This window comes from Oncorhynchus nerka, linkage group LG3 (genome assembly GCF_034236695.1).
Source record: "Oncorhynchus nerka isolate Pitt River linkage group LG3, Oner_Uvic_2.0, whole genome shotgun sequence".
NCBI lineage: Eukaryota > Metazoa > Chordata > Actinopteri > Salmoniformes > Salmonidae > Oncorhynchus > Oncorhynchus nerka.
This window is the reverse complement of record NC_088398.1, coordinates 64471547-64489375: the sequence shown is the minus strand read 5'-3', so window position 1 is coordinate 64489375 and position 17829 is coordinate 64471547. Positions and strand designations below refer to the sequence as shown.

The 17829-nt window shown below is 42.0% G+C and overlaps 1 pseudogene; it reads right to left on the bottom strand.

Annotated features, from left to right (window-relative positions):
- Positions 1-5340: 5340 nt before the first annotated feature.
- LOC115126017 (uncharacterized) lies at positions 5341-9040 on the bottom strand (annotated as a pseudogene).
- Between the last annotated feature and the right edge of the window lie 8789 nt (positions 9041-17829).

Genomic DNA, 17829 nt, shown 5'->3' with positions numbered 1-17829 from the left:
TGTCATTCGTTGTCCCTGATTGAGAACCATACTTAGGTAGCCTGGTTTCACTTAGGTAACGCTGAGTAAGACAATAACTTGTTACTTGTTCACAACGGTCATGAAAGCACAAAATAGGCCCTGCACAGATGATTAGATCTATCATTAAACAATGAGACCAGACGGGGTGGGGTGTGTGTCCAATTAGCCTCGTCGAGAACCAGTCTTCCCGTGACAATGACGCGATTTTGGAGGTACGGCAACGGAAGACTAATGGCCAATATAAACTAGGTGGCTTGAGCCCTGAATGCTTATTGGCTGACAGCTGTGGTATACCACGTGTATGACAAAACATTTATTTTTACTGCTCTAATTACACTGGTAACCAGTTTCTTATAGCAACAAGGCACCTCTAGGGGTTGTGTTATATGGCCAATATACCACGGCTAAGGGGTGTGTCCAGGCACTCCACATTGCGTCGTGCTTAGGAACAACCTTTAGCCATGGTATATTGGCCATATACCACATCCCCTCGTGCCTGATTTCTTAAATATACCACGGCTCTGGGCTGTTAGTAGGTACAATGTGAAGCAGAGTGAGAGAGAGTGGAATTTGCTCAGTCTGGTCCTTAATAAAAGAGTGCTACAAATCATCAAACACATATACATGTGCTAGGTAGAGCAGGAGAGGTGTCAAACGGCCAGTTCCAGGGATTGACACCTCAGGGAGGGATCTAGAACAGGAATGTTGCTTCATCATGTACCACATGACATCAACCAATCACAAAGCATCAGCAACAGGGCCTGACAGGAAGAGCTAATAAACACACTTACACATGCTATGAAGTTCTGTGTCATGGTGAATGTGTATTCAAGGGCTGGTGGGAATATTGTCTCTAAATTCTGGGATAGGTGTGCACCAGTGGAGGCTGCTAAGGGGAGAACGGCTCATAATAATGGCTGGAACGAACCAAATGTAAAGTCATCAAACAAATGGAGACCATATATTTGATACTATTACACCTATTCCACTCCTGACATTACCAAGAGCCTGTTCTCCTCAATTAAGGTGCCACCAACCTCCTGTGGTGTGCACAGCTAACATATTACCGTATTCTAGTCTGCATCTGGTGACCACTAAGATATTAGTGTATTCTAGGCAATCAGATGACAGCTAACATATTACTGTATTCTAGTCAATCAGGTGACAGCTAACATATCATTGTATTCTAGTCTAAATCTGCTGACTGCTGAGACAGGGAAGTGAAAGTCATACTTGATGTTAATCCTCAGTATCAGTTTTCTACTCTGGCCTGAATTAACCTCACAGCTGTGTTTGTGTGTTTTTGTGTGTGTGCCTGTGTATTTGAGAGAGATGATTGAAGTCAGATAAATGTTAGTTAGACTAAGATAAAACCTCTTGTCTGTCATCTTGACTTGATCTGTTGCCTCTGTCTCTCTCTCCCTGTATCCATCTACTCTCTCCAGTTTCCCTGTGAAGTAGAGGCTTGTGCAGGGTTCCTGGCTGACTCTCTCCAACCAGAGAGACTTGTAGCTGTGCTGCATCTGGCTGAAGCCCACTCCCGGCCTGCACTGAGGGACCCAGAGGCTCACCAGTGTGGAAGCCTATGATCCTTTCAGAACTGCTGGAGACAGGTCCGTCCATTTGTCTGTTGGGAGTATTAGACAAGATTAATGTTATCTAATACTAGTAATGTTAGACAACAGTAATGTTACCTACAACTAGTAATGTTAGACAATAGTAATGTTATCTACTAGTAGTAATGTTAGACAACAGTCATGTTACCTACTACTAGTAATGTTAGATAACAATAATGATATCCACTACTAGTAATCTTAGATAACAGTAATGTTCTCATACTAGTAATGTTAGACAACAGTAACGTTATCTAATACTAGTAATGTTAGACAACAGTAATGTTATCTAATACTAGTAATGTTAGACAACAGTAATGTTATCTACTACTAGTAATGTTAGAAAACAGTAATGTTATCTACTACTATTAGCGTTAGACAACAGTAATGTTCTCATACCAGTAATGTTAGACAACAGCAATGTTATCTCGTACTAGTAATGTTAGACAACAGTAATGTTATCTACTACTAGTAATCTTAGGCAAGACTAATGTTCTGATACTAGTAATGTTAGATAGAAGTAATGCTATCTACTACTAGTAGTGTTAGATAACAGTAATGTTATCCCGTACAAGTAATGTTAGACAACAGTAATGTATATGAAATGCTTCAGTCTGGTTTTAGACCCCATCATAGCACTGAGACTGCACTTGTGAAGGTGGTAAATGACCTTTTAATGGAATCAGACCGAGGATCTGCATCTGTCCTCGTGCTCCTAGACCTTAGTGCTGCTTTTGATACCATCGATCACCACATTCTTTTGGAGAGATTGGAAACCCAAATTGGTCTACATGGACAAGTTCTGGCCTGGTTTAGATCTTATCTGTCGGAAAGATATCAGTTTGTATCTGTGAATGGTTTGTCCTCTGACAAATCAACTGTAAATTTCAGTGTTCCTCAAGGTTCCGTTTTAGGACCACTATTGTTTTCACTATATATTTTACCTCTTGGGGATGTCATTCGAAAACATAATGTTAACTTTCACTGCTATGCGGATGACACACAGCTGTACATTTCAATGAAACATGGTGAAGCCCCAAAATTGCCCTCGCTAGAAGCATGTGTTTCAGACATAAGGAAGTGGATGGCTGCAAACTTTCTACTTTTAAACTCGGACAAAACAGAGATGCTTGTTCTAGGTCCCAAGAAACAAAGAGATCTTCTGTTGAATCTGACAATTACTCTTAATGGTTGTACTGTCGTCTCAAATCAAACTGTGAAGGACCTCGGCGTTACTCTGGACCCTGATCTCTCTTTTGAAGAACATATCAAGACTGTTTCAACGACAGCTTTTTTCCATCTACGTAACATTGCAAAAATCTGAAACTTTCTGAGCAAAAATGATGCAGAACAATTTATCCATGCTTGTGTCACTTCTAGGTTAGACTACTGCAATGCTCTACTTTCCGGCTACCCGGATAAAGCACTAAATAAACTTCAGTTAGTGCTAAATACGGCTGCTAGAATCTTGACTAGAACCAAAAAATGTGATCATATTACTCCAGTGCTAACCTCCCTACACTGGCTTCCTGTCAAGGCAAGGGCTGATTTCAAGGTTTTACTGCTAACCTACAAAGCATTACATGGGCTTGCTCCTACCTATCTCTCTGATTTGGTCCTGCCGTACATACCTACACGTACGCTACGGTCACAAGACACAGGCCTTCTAATTGTCCCTAGAATTTCTAAGCAAACAGCTGGAGGCAGGGCTTTCTCCTGTAGAGCTCCATTTTTATGGAATGGTCTGCCTACCCATGTGAGAGACGCAAACTTGTTCTCAACCTTTAAGTCTTTACTGAAGACTCATCTCTTCAGTGGGTCATATGATTGAGTGTAGTCTGGCCCAGGAGTGTGAAGGTGAACGGAAAGGCTCTGGAGCAACGAACCGCCCTTGCTGTCTCTGCCTGGCCGGTTCCCCTCTTTCCACTGGGATTCTCTGCCTCTAACCCTATTACAGGGGCTGAGTCACTGGCTTACTAGGGCTCTTTCATACCGTCCCTAGGAGGGGTCCGTCACTTGAGTAGGCTGTGTCACTGACGTGATCTTCCTGTCTGGTTTGGCGCCCCCCCTTGGGTTGTGCCGTGCGGAGATCTTTGTGGGCTATACTCGGCCTTGTCTCAGGATGGTAAGTTGGTGGTTGATATCCTTCCTGTTTGGCCCTGTCCGGGGATGTCATCGGATGGGGCCACAGTGTCTCCTGACCCCTCCTGTCTCAGCCTCCAGTATTTATGCTGCAGTAGTTTATATGTCGGGGGACTAGAGTCAGTTTGTTATATCTGGAGTACTTCTCCTGTCCTATCCGGTGTCCTTTGTGAATTTAAGTATGCTCTCTCTAATTCTCTCTTTCTCTCTTTCTTTCTCTCTCTCGGAGGAGCTGAGCCCTAGGACCATGCCTCAGGACTACCTGACATGATGACTCCTTGCTGTCCCAAGTCCACCTGGCTGTGCTGCTGCTCCAGTTTCAACTGTTCTGCCTGTGATTATTATTATTTGACCATGCTGGTCATTTATGAACATTTGAACATCTTGGCCATGTTCTGTTTAATCTCCACCTGGCACAGCCAGAAGAGGACTGGCCAACCCACATAGCCTGGTTCCTCTCTAGGTTTCGTCCTAGGTTTGGCCTTTCTAGGGAGTTTTTCCTAGCCACCGTGCTTCTACACCTGCATTGATTGCTGTTTGGGGTTTTAGGCTGGGTTTCTATACAGCACCTTGAGATATCAGCTGATGTACGAAGGGCTATCTAAATACATTTGATTTGATTTGATAGTGTTATCTACTACTAGTAATGTTAGACAACAGTAAGGTTATCTATTACTATTAGTGTTAGACAACAGTAATGTTCTCATACTAGTAATGTTAGACAACGGTAATGTTATCTAATACTAGTAATGTTAGACAACAGTAATGCTATCTGCTACTAGTAATGTTAGACAGCAGTAATGTTATCTAATACTAGTAATGTTAGACAACAGTAATGTTATCTAATACTAGTAATGTTAGACAATAGTAATGTTATCTACTACTAGTAAGGTTAGATAACAGTAATGCTATCTGCTACTAGTAATGTTAGACAGCAGTAATGTTATCTAATACTAGTAATGTTAGACAACAGTAATGTTATCTAATACTAGTACTGTTAGACAACAGTAATGTTATCTAATACTGGTAATGTTAGACAACAGTACTGTTAACTAATACTGGTAATGTTAGATAACAGTAATGCTATCTGCTACTAGTAATGTTAGACAGAAGTAATGCTAACTAATACTGGTAATGTTAGATAACAGTAATGTTATCTAATACTAGTAATGTTAGACAGCAGTAATGTTATCTACTACTAGTAGTGTTAGACAACAGTAATGTTATCTAATACTAGTAATGTTAGATAACAGTAATGTTATCTATGTCGTGTTTGTGGCTATGCTGGATTAAGTGATAATTCTTGCTATTCTATAAAATAATTTCTCTGTAATTAGTGTTACCTGATTAAGCTAATCATGTAAATATATCATGAAATAATGGGCACCGTGAAATAATGTTTATAGAGCGGTTATCTTCCGAATAAACTCTTAAAGACATGGTAATCTTTTACCTCAGTAGCAGTGAATATTTAGTTGTCACCTTATTCAGTCTCATCTGAAAGTTGTAAATTCTTGGTGATCTTCACAAACCGTGGCTAACAAGTTGAATAAGCAATACAAAATTTGGTTTAATTATTTATTTATTAAATACCTAAATAATCACACAGAATAACATCTACACAGAATGGATCATACATTGATTACAAATTATGTTATAAAGGAAAACGTCCCTAGTGGATGGAACAGATATGACGGCTGGTTACATACACAAAGAAAGGGGGTTGGGTTTTGAATGAAAGTGCGGGAAGACTGAGTAACAAAGGGAGAAGCTATGCTATCAAAAATACAGAATCTTAAACATTCTAAATAACCGCCCATTTGGGAAAATGGAAAATGCAAGGAATATTTACTCTGAGCTGCGCTTCAATAGGTTGGTCGTGGATGGAAGGCTGTGTTGCTCAACAGAGATCCTCCATGAAGAATGTCTCTGGTGGTAAACTGGATATGTTATAGTATCGTCGTTGCGTGTTAGACTGGATAAGTCGTCCGTCCTTTCCTAGCCCACGTTTACAGTTGCTGCGGCTAACTCAATCGGCTAGGAGGTCTCACCTCTTTAGTGAATAAGAGTTCAAAGTTCATATCAAGTTGCCATACTTTAAGCTCATGCTAGATTCTGGCTGGTATAGTCAAAATTCATCCTTTCGGAGTGTCGACCGCCGTCTACACGTTGAAATTCAATGATCATTTTGTTAGGTTATTATCTTAGCCCTTTCAACGTGGGGACTGTCGTCCTCTCGTCCTTGGAATAAAAAGTAGATTTTTCATCAACGGGTTTATATGGTGGTGAAAGAAGGGCGTGTTTCATAGTATACAACCAATGTCTGGTCACTTGGGGGGGGGGGGGGGCTCTGAGTGAGCAGAGAGGTGTTCTAATGACAAACCGTTATCTCATTAAGAAGCTAAAATTACATTTCATCTGTTCACAAATAGTTTCATATTTAAACATTTAAATTACACGATAATCTGATAACTAGAATGTGTAGATTTTCCAAGATACAGTTTATGTCATACTATCATCAGTAATAATGTCTCAGACAACAACTGATCTGACATCATATTCATTAAATACCAACGCATATTTTCAACTGGTTGGATTACTGAAATATGGTTCCGTTTCCCAACTTTTGATGTTACCAGAGTCTCTATGCTACAAAGGGATTTTCAATAGACACATCTGTAGAGTAGAGAGAGGAAAAGGGGGAAAGGTGTTTATGGGGGTCACAAACCTCCCCAACAAGCCAACGTCATGACATCTACTACTAGTAATGTCAGACAACAGTAATGTTATCTACTTCTAGTAGTGTTAGACAACAGTAATAACAGTAATGTTATCTACTAATAGTAATGTTATCATTACTGTTATCTAGTAATGTTAGACAACAGTAATGTTATCTACTACTAGTACTGTTAGATAACAGTAATGTGATCTACTACTAGTACTGTTAGATAACAGAATTGTGATCTACTACTAGTAATGTTAGATAACAGTACCTACAGGTCTCACAACCTACCCACAGGTCTCACAACCTACCCACAGGTCTCACCATCTATCGACAGGTCTCACAACCTACCCACAGGTCTCACAACCTACCATCAGGTCTCACATCTACCCACAGGTCTCACAACCTACCCACAGGTCTCACATCTATCCACAGGTCTCACCCGCTACCCACAGGTAACATACCCTACCCACCAGTCTCACACCCTACCTACAGGTCTCACCCCCCTACCCACATCCAACCCACAGGTGAAATTTTGTTTTTTCACAGGAGGCGGTTTACTACTCATCACGGCACTCTTTACCAAAAGTTTGGTTGAACCTCTTTAAAGTCACGTAGATCACATCATTACGCTCCTTTTGTTTACAAAGCCCTGCTCCAAAAATTAAAACAGCTGACATAGGATTTTTATAATAAAGAATGTGTTTGTTTTGATTGAGTGTGCTTTGCATCTTAATGTGAATTTAATGTGTATATTGTCTATATTTATGTTTATCTATTCTTGCCTAAAGGTAAACATTACACCCTACCCACAGGTCTCACACCCACATTCACCCAATTATACCCTCTCTGTCATACACAGAGGATTATTTGGGATTCATAACCAACTTGAAACTATGCACTTCTCTTTCTCTTCTGTCTGTCTGTGTCTCTCTCTCACACACACACACACACACACACACACACACACACACACACACACACACACACACACACACACACACACACACACACACACACACACATTATCTCTCTGCACTGCAGAGCATGCAGTTTCTTTGTCTTGCAGGTGTGGTATAGAGATCTATACACCCATGAGAACTCAGCCTGTTGAGTGCACTGGAGGGCCAGGATGTGGTGTGAGTCTGAGAGACAGGCTGAGCCACAGCGGCCAGTTTACTGAAGATTCAGTTAGAACAGGAGGACCCCAGGAACAATCATACAGTACAAACCACACAGCTACACAATACACAGACTATAACTCACAAGATATGTACTAATTACATTACCCATAGGAACACATCCGATGAACAAGCACTATATGTTTCAACATATCAAAGATATTTATTCTTCTTCATCTCATCAGAAAAATATCTGAAAATATAGCTCCCTGATTATGATGCTATAGATGTCAAATGTCATGATAGTGACTTCTGATGCAGTACTAATAAAGCCAGGTTTGTGTTACTTTGAGGAAAGAATATAGATCTGACAGATTCCACTTTTGTGACTACAGGGGTTGTTGTGGTTAAGAAGAATTTGCGAATGTTTGCACACATATACACACACACACACACACACACACACACACACACACACACACACACACACACACACACACACACACACACACACACACACACACGCACACACACACACATCGCAAATTCCTGTGGTTTCGTGGTCCTGTCCACCTGGGCATTGGTATGGGCTGAGTCTGAGCATCTGTGCTTGCTGTGGAGACCTGGGTCAAACCTGAGGTCCGGAGTTTGGTGTGGCCTGAGACGCTGCTCTGTTATGGGGCCGGGGTCAGCTTTGGGCCCTTTGTTGGTGGTGGACGTGTGGGATGGGTGAGGGGGGCCAGTCTCATCTCCTCCTCCTCTACAGGGAGACATGAGAGAAGAGATTACATCTGGGTAAATCAGGGGCTGGGATTCATAGGTAATAGAGTTAAATGTTGGTACATTGTGAGTAGCTTGGGTTTTATCATAGTACTGTTTTATCATAATGTAGATAACGTGTGTTTTTGTGTTCAGTACCTTCTAGGCGTCTCTTGTGCTGCCTGCGGCTCCTGCAGACACACCCCAAGGTGATGAGGATGAGGAGCAGACCACCTCCGCCAGCCAGAATCAACACCATCAGCCATAGTTCCATCCCAAACAAGAGCACTGGAGAGGAATCATCATCTGCAGAAGAATCATCATCCATCGTCATCATTATAATCATCCTCATCACCAGGTATGTTCATTAAACGTAGTATGTTCTACACACCTGTACATTCAGGGTGAACATCATCACTCTTCTCCTCGCTGTCTTTAATACTCGCTGTACACGCATAACTGTCTTCAGGTTTGTGCGTTGCCTTGGTTATGGTCAGAGTAGCGCCTGTCTGTCCTGGCAGTGTGTTTCTGTTACGGCTCCATGTCACGTGCACATTCACAGGGTTTCCCACATCACACCTCAGAGTGACAGATGAGTCAGTACAGGTGTGTGTCAGACGTGGTTTAGACACAGCCACTGGGAACACAATGCACACACACATTGTAAAGAGCACATACAGTATCTGCCCTAACACTGGCTGTGAGTGTGTGCGTGTGTGTTTCACACACACACACTTGTGTAAACAGGTTACTTAAATGTAGTACAGTTGAAGTCGGAAGTTTACATACACTTAGGTTGGAGTCATTAAAACTCGATTTTCAACCACTCCACAAATTTCTTGTTAACAAACTGTAGTTTTGGCAAGTCGGTTAGGACATCTGCTTTGTGCATGACACAAGTCATTTTTACAACAATTGTTTACAGACCTGCATTAGGGAAAAGGGAAAAGTGTGTGCCTAAACTGTTACCTGCATTAGGGAAAAGGGAAAAGTGTGTCCCTAAACTGTTACCTGCATTAGGGAAAAGGGAAAAGTGTGTGCCTAAACTGTTACCTGCATTAGGGAAAAGGGAAAAGTGTGTGCCTAAACTGTTACCTGCATTAGGGAAAAGGGAAAAGTGTGTCCCTAAACTGTTACCTGCATTAGGGAAAAGGGAAAAGTGTGTGCCTAAACTGTTACCTGCATTAGGGAAAAGGGAAAAGTGTGTCCCTAAACTGTTACCTGCATTAGGGAAAAGGGAAAAGTGTGTCCCTAAACTGTTACCTGCATTAGGGAAAAGGGAAAAGTGTGTCCCTAAACTGTTACCTGCATTAGGGAAAAGGGAAAAGTGTGTGCCTAAACTGTTACCTGCATTAGGGAAAAGGGAAAAGTGTGTGCCTAAACTGTTACCTGCATTAGGGAAAAGGGAAAAGTGTGTGCCTAAACTGTTACCTGCATTAGGGAAAAGGGAAAAGTGTGTGCCTAAACTGTTACCTGCATTAGGGAAAAGGGAAAAGTGTGTGCCTAAACTGTTACCTGCATTAGGGAAAAGGGAAAAGTGTGTCCCTAAACTGTTACCTGCATTAGGGAAAAGGGAAAAGTGTGTGCCTAAACTGTTACCTGCATTAGGGAAAAGGGAAAAGTGTGTCCCTAAACTGTTACCTGCATTAGGGAAAAGGAAAAGTGTGTCCCTAAACTGTTACCTGCATTAGGAAAAGGAGGAAAAAGTGTGTGCCTAAACTGTTACCTGCATTAGGGAAAAGGGAAAAGTGTGTGCCTAAACTGTTACCTGCATTAGGGAAAAGGGAAAAGTGTGTCCCTAAACTGTTACCTGCATTAGGGAAAAGGGAAAAGTGTGTGCCTAAACTGTTACCTGCATTAGGGAAAAGGGAAAAGTGTGTGCCTAAACTGTTACCTGCATTAGGGAAAAGGGAAAAGTGTGTGCCTAAACTGTTACCTGCATTAGGGAAAAGGGAAAAGTGTGTGCCTAAACTGTTACCTGCATTAGGGAAAAGGGAAAAGTGTGTGCCTAAACTGTTACCTGCATTAGGGAAAAGGGAAAAGTGTGTGCCTAAACTGTTACCTGCATTAGGGAAAAGGGAAAAGTGTGTGCCTAAACTGTTTAGTGTGTCCCTAAACTGCATTAGGGAAAAGGGAAAAGTGTGTGCCTAAACTGTTACCTGCATTAGGGAAAAGGGAAAAGTGTGTGCCTAACTGTTACCTGCATTAGGGAAAAGGGAAAAGTGTGTGCCTAAACTGTTACCTGCATTAGGGAAAAGGGAAAAGTGTGTGCCTAAACTGTTACCTGCATTAGGGAAAAGGGAAAAGTGTGTGCCTAAACTGTTACCTGCATTAGGGAAAAGGGAAAAGTGTGTGCCTAAACTGTTACCTGCATTAGGGAAAAGGAAAAGTGTGTGCCTAAACTGTTACCTGCATTAGGGAAAAGGGAAAAGTGTGTGCCTAAACTGTTACCTGCATTAGGGAAAAGGGAAAAGTGTGTGCCTAAACTGTTACCTGCATTAGGGAAAAGGAAAAGTGTGTGCCTAAACTGTTACCTGCATTAGGGAAAAGGGAAAAGTGTGTGCCTAAACTGTTACCTGCATTAGGGAAAAGGGAAAAGTGTGTGCCTAAACTGTTACCTGCATTAGGGAAAAGGGAAAAGTGTGTGCCTAAACTGTTAACTGCATTACATAAACTGCATTAGGGAAAAGGGAAAAGTGTGTGCCTAAACTGTTACCTGCATTAGGGAAAAGGGAAAAGTGTGTGCCTACCTAAACTGTTACCTGCATTAGGGAAAAGGGAAAAGTGTGTGCCTAAACTGTTACCTGCATTAGGGAAAAGGGAAAAGTGTGTGCCTAAACTGTTACCTGCATTAGGGAAAAGGGAAAAGTGTGTGCCTAAACTGTTACCTGCATTAGGGAAAAGGGAAAAGTGTGTGCCTAAACTGTTACCTGCATTAGGGAAAAGGGAAAAGTGTGTGCCTAAACTGTTACCTGCATTAGGGAAAAGTGTGTGCCTAAACTGTTACCTGCATTAGGGAAAAGGGAAAAGTGTGTGCCTAAACTGTTACCTGCATTAGGGAAAAGGGAAAAGTGTGTGCCTAAACTGTTACCTGCATTAGGGAAAAGGGAAAAGTGTGTGCCTAAACTGTTACCTGCATTAGGGAAAAGGGAAAAGTGTGTGCCTAAACTGTTACCTGCATTAGGGAAAAGGGAAAAGTGTGTGCCTAAACTGTTACCTGCATTAGGGAAAAGTGTGTGATAACTGTTACCTGCATTAGGGAAAAGGGAAAAGTGTGTGCCTAAACTGTTACCTGCATTAGGGAAAAGGGAAAAGTGTGTGCCTAAACTGTTACCTGCATTAGGGAAAAGGGAAAAGTGTGTGCCTAAACTGTTACCTGCATTAGGGAAAAGGGAAAAGTGTGTGCCTAAACTGTTACCTGCATTAGGGAAAAAGTGTGTGCCTAAACTGTTACCTGCATTAGGGAAAAGGGAAAAGTGTGTGCCTAAACTGTTACCTGCATTAGGGGGAAAAGGGAAAAGTGTGTGCCTAAACTGTTACCTGCATTAGGGAAAAGGGAAAAGTGTGTGCCTAAACTGTTACCTGCATTAGGGAAAAGGGAAAAGTGTGTGCCTAAACTGTTACCTGCATTAGGGAAAAGGAAAACCCCTAAACTGTTACCTGCATTAGGGAAAAGGGAAAAGTGTGTGCCTAAACTGTTACCTGCATTAGGGAAAAGTGGAAAAGTGTGTGCCTAAACTGTTACCTGCATTAGGGAAAAGGGAAAAGTGTGTGCCTAAACTGTTACCTGCATTAGGGAAAAGGGAAAAGTGTGTGCCTAAACTGTTACCTGCATTAGGGAAAAGTGTGTGCCTAAACTGTTACCTGCATTAGGGAAAAGGGAAAAGTGTGTGCCTAAACTGTTACCTGCATTAGGGAAAAGGGAAAAGTGTGTGCCTAAACTGTTACCTGCATTAGGGAAAAGGGAAAAGTGTGTGCCTAAACTGTTACCTGCATTAGGGAAAAGGGAAAAGTGTGTGCCTAAACTGTTACCTGCATTAGGGAAAAGGGAAAAGTGTGTGCCTAAACTGTTACCTGCATTAGGGAAAAGGGAAAAGTGTGTGCCTAAACTGTTACCTGCATTAGGGAAAAGTGTGTGCATATACTGTTACCTGCATTAGGGAAAAGGGAAAAGTGTGTGCCTAAACTGTTACCTGCATTAGGGAAAAGGGAAAAGTGTGTATCTAAACTGTTACCTGCATTAGGGAAAAGGGAAAAGTGTGTGCCTAAACTGTTACCTGCATTAGGGAAAAGGGAAAAGTGTGTGCCTAAACTGTTACCTGCATTAGGGAAAAGGGAAAAGTGTGTGCCTAAACTGTTACCTGCATTAGGGAAAAGGGAAAAGTGTGTGCCTAAACTGTTACCTGCATTAGGGAAAAGGGAAAAGTGTGTGCCTAAACTGTTACCTGCATTAGGGAAAAGGGAAAAGTGTGTGCCTAAACTGTTACCTGCATTAGGGAAAAGGGAAAAGTGTGTGCCTAAACTGTTACCTGCATTAGGGAAAAGGGAAAAGTGTGTCCCTAAACTGTTACCTGCATTAGGGAAAAGGGAAAAGTGTGTGCCTAAACTGTTACCTGCATTAGGGAAAAGGGAAAGTGTGTGCCTAAACTGTTACCTGCATTAGGGAAAAGGGAAAAGTGTGTGCCTAAACTGTTACCCTGCTAAACTGTTACCTGCATTAGGGAAAAGGGAAAAGTGTGTGCCTAAACTGTTACCTGCATTAGGGAAAAGGGAAAAGTGTGTGCCTAAACTGTTACCTGCATTAGGGAAAAGGGAAAAGTGTGTGCCTAAACTGTTACCTGCATTAGGGAAAAGGGAAAAGTGTGTGCCTAAACTGTTACCTGCATTAGGGAAAAGGGAAAAGTGTGTGCCTAAACTGTTACCTGCATTAGGGAAAAGGGAAAAGTGTGTCCCTAAACTGTTACCTGCATTAGGGGAAAAGTGTGTGCCTAAACTGTTACCTGCATTAGGGGGAAAAGTGTGTGCCTAAACTGTTACCTGCATTAGGGAAAAGGGAAAAGTGTGTGCCTAAACTGTTACCTGCATTAGGGAAAAGGGAAAAGTGTGTGCCTAAACTGTTACCTGCATTAGGGAAAAGGGAAAAGTGTGTGCCTAAACTGTTACCTGCATTAGGGAAAAGGGAAAAGTGTGTGCCTAAACTGTTACCTGCATTAGGGAAAAGGGAAAAGTGTGTGCCTAAACTGTTACCTGCATTAGGGAAAAGGGAAAAGTGTGTGCCTAAACTGTTACCTGCATTAGGGAAAAGGGAAAAGTGTGTGCCTAAACTGTTACCTGCATTAGGGAAAAGGGAAAAGTGTGTGCCTAAACTGTTACCTGCATTAGGGAAAAGGGAAAAGTGTGTGCCTAAACTGTTACCTGCATTAGGGAAAAGTGTGGAAACTGTTACCTGCATTGTGTGTGCCTAAACTGTTACCTGCATTAGGGAAAAGGGAAAAGTGTGTGCCTAAACTGTTACCTGCATTAGGGAAAAGGGAAAAGTGTGTGCCTAAACTGTTACCTGCATTAGGGAAAAGGGAAAAGTGTGTGCCTAAACTGTTACCTGCATTAGGGAAAAGGGAAAAGTGTGTGCCTAAACTGTTACCTGCATTAGGGAAAAGGGAAAAGTGTGTGCCTAAACTGTTACCTGCATTAGGGAAAAGGGAAAAGTGTGTGCCTAAACTGTTACCTGCATTAGGGAAAAGGGAAAAGTGTGTGCCTAAACTGTTACCTGCATTAGGGAAAAGGGAAAAGTGTGTGCCTAAACTGTTACCTGCATTAGGGAAAAGGGAAAAGTGTGTGCCTAAACTGTTACCTGCATTAGGGAAAAGGGAAAAGTGTGTGCCTAAACTGTTACCTGCATTAGGGAAAAGGGAAAAGTGTGTGCCTAAACTGTTACCTGCATTAGGGAAAAGGGAAAAGTGTGTGCCTAAAACTGTTACCTGCATTAGGGAAAAGGGAAAAGTGTGTGCCTAAACTGTTACCTGCATTAGGGAAAAGGGAAAAGTGGAAAAGTGTGTGCCTAAACTGTTACCTGCATTAGGGAAAAGGGAAAAGTGTGTGCCTAAACTGTTACCTGCATTAGGGAAAAGGGAAAAGTGTGTGCCTAAACTGTTACCTGCATTAGGGAAAAGGAAAAGTGTGTCCCTAAACTGTTACCTGCATTAGGGAAAAGGGAAAAGTGTGTGCCTAAACTGTTACCTGCATTAGGGAAAAGGGAAAAGTGTGTGCCTAAACTGTTACCTGCATTAGGGAAAAGGGAAAAGTGTCCCTAAACTGTTACCTGCATTAGGGAAAAGGGAAAAGTGTGTGCCTAAACTGTTACCTGCATTAGGGAAAAGGGAAAAGTGTGTGCCTAAACTGTTACCTGCATTAGGGAAAAGGGAAAAGTGTGTGCCTAAACTGTTACCTGCATTAGGGAAAAGGGAAAAGTGTGTGCCTAAACTGTTACCTGCATTAGGGAAAAGGGAAAAGTGTGTCCCTAAACTGTTACCTGCATTAGGGAAAAGGGAAAAGTGTGTGCCTAAACTGTTACCTGCATTAGGGAAAAGGGAAAAGTGTGTGCCTAAACTGTTACCTGCATTAGGGAAAAGGGAAAAGTGTGTGCCTAAACTGTTACCTGCATTAGGGAAAAGGGAAAAGTGTGTGCCTAAACTGTTACCTGCATTAGGGAAAAGGGAAAAGTGTGTCCCTAAACTGGCAAAGGGAAAAGGGAAAAGTGTGTGCCTAAACTGTTACCTGCATTAGGGAAAAGGGAAAAGTGTGTGCCTAAACTGTTACCTGCATTAGGGAAAAGGGAAAAGTGTGTCCCTAAACTGTTACCTGCATTAGGGAAAAGGGAAAAGTGTGTGCCTAAACTGTTACCTGCTTTAGGGAAAAGTGTGTGCCTATACTGTTACATGCATTAGGGAAAAGGGAAAAGTGTGTGCCTAAACTGTTACCTGCATTAGGGAAAAGGGAAAAGTGTGTGCCTAAACTGTTACCTGCATTAGGGAAAAGGGAAAAGTGTGTGCCTAAACTGTTACCTGCATTAGGGAAAAGGGAAAAGTGTGTGCCTAAACTGTTACCTGCATTAGGGAAAAGGGAAAAGTGTGTGCCTAAACTGTTACCTGCATTAGGGAAAAGGGAAAAGTGTGTGCCTAAACTGTTACCTGCATTAGGGAAAAGGGAAAAGTGTGTGCCTAAACTGTTACCTGCATTAGGGAAAAGGGAAAAGTGTGTGCCTAAACTGTTACCTGCATTAGGGAAAAGGGAAAAGTGTGTGCCTAAACTGTTACCTGCATTAGGGAAAAGGGAAAAGTGTGTGCCTAAACTGTTACCTGCTGTGCCTAAACTGTTACCTGCATTAGGGAAAAGGGAAAAGTGTGTGCCTAAACTGTTACCTGCATTAGGGAAAAGGGAAAAGTGTGTGCCTAAACTGTTACCTGCATTAGGGAAAAGGGAAAAGTGTGTGCCTAAACTGTTACCTGCATTAGGGAAAAGGGAAAAGTGTGTTACCTGCATTAGGGAAAAGTGTGTGCTTACTGTTACCTGCATTAGGGAAAAGGGAAAAGTGTGTGCCTAAACTGTTACCTGCATTAGGGAAAAGGGAAAAGTGTGTGCCTAAACTGTTACCTGCATTAGGGAAAAGGGAAAAGTGTGTGCCTAAACTGTTACCTGCATTAGGGAAAAGGGAAAAGTGTGTGCCTAAACTGTTACCTGCATTAGGAAAAGGGAAAAGTGTGTGCCTAAACTGTTACCTGCATTAGGGAAAAGGGAAAAGTGTGTGCCTAAACTGTTACCTGCATTAGGGAAAAGGGAAAAGTGTGTGCCTAAACTGTTACCTGCATTAGGGAAAAGGGAAAAGTGTGTGCCTAAACTGTTACCTGATTAGGAAAAGGGAAAAGTGTGTGCCTAAACTGTTACCTGCATTAGGGAAAAGGGAAAAGTGTGTGCCTAAACTGTTACCTGCATTAGGGAAAAGGGAAAAGTGTGTGCCTAAACTGTTACCTGCATTAGGGAAAAGGGAAAAGTGTGTCCCTAAACTGTTACCTGCATTAGGGAAAAGGGAAAAGTGTGTGCCTAAACTGTTACCTGCATTAGGGAAAAGGGAAAAGTGTGTCCCTAAACTGTTACCTGCATTAGGGAAAAGGGAAAAGTGTGTGCCTAAACTGTTACCTGCATTAGGGAAAAGGGAAAAGTGTGTCCCTAAACTGTTACCTGCATTAGGGAAAAGGGAAAAGTGTGTGTGTTACCCTAAACTGTTACCTGCATTAGGGAAAAGGGAAAAGTGTGTGCCTAAACTGTTACCTGCATTAGGGAAAAGGGAAAAGTGTGTGCCTAAACTGTTACCTGCATTAGGGAAAAGGGAAAAGTGTGTGCCTAAACTGTTACCTGCATTAGGGAAAAGTGTGTGCATATACTGTTACCTGCATTAGGGAAAAGGGAAAAGTGTGTGCCTAAACTGTTACCTGCATTAGGGAAAAGGGAAAAGTGTGTGCCTAAACTGTTACCTGCATTAGGGAAAAGGGAAAAGTGTGTGCCTAAACTGTTACCTGCATTAGGGAAAAGGGAAAAGTGTGTGCCTAAACTGTTACCTGCATTAGGGAAAAGGGAAAAGTGTGTGCCTAAACTGTTACCTGCATTAGGGAAAAGGGAAAAGTGTGTGCCTAAACTGTTACCTGCATTAGGGAAAAGGGAAAAGTGTGTGCCTAAACTGTTACCTGCATTAGGGAAAAGGGAAAAGTGTGTGCCTAAACTGTTACCTGCATTAGGGAAAAGGGAAAAGTGTGTGCCTAAACTGTTACCTGCATTAGGGAAAAGGGAAAAGTGTGTGCCTAAACTGTTACCTGCATTAGGGAAAAGGGAAAAGTGTGTGCCTAAACTGTTACCTGCATTAGGGAAAAGGGAAAAGTGTGTGCCTAAACTGCCATTAAAAGTGTGTGTTATACTGTTACATGCATTAGGGAAAAGGGAAAAGTGTGTGCCTAAACTGTTACCTGCATTAGGGAAAAGGGAAAAGTGTGTGCCTAAACTGTTACCTGCATTAGGGAAAAGGGAAAAGTGTGTGCCTAAACTGTTACCTGCATTAGGGAAAAGGGAAAAGTGTGTGCCTAAACTGTTACCTGCATTAGGGAAAAGGGAAAAGTGTGTGCCTAAACTGTTACCTGCATTAGGGAAAAGGGAAAAGTGTGTGCCTAAACTGTTACCTGCATTAGGGAAAAGGGAAAAGTGTGTGCCTAAACTGTTACCTGCATTAGGGAAAAGGGAAAAGTGTGTGCCTAAACTGTTACCTGCATTAGGGAAAAGTGTGTGCATATACTGTTACCTGCATTAGGGAAAAGGGAAAAGTGTGTGCCTAAACTGTTACCTGCATTAGGGAAAAGGGAAAAGTGTGTGCCTAAACTGTTACCTGCATTAGGGAAAAGGGAAAAGT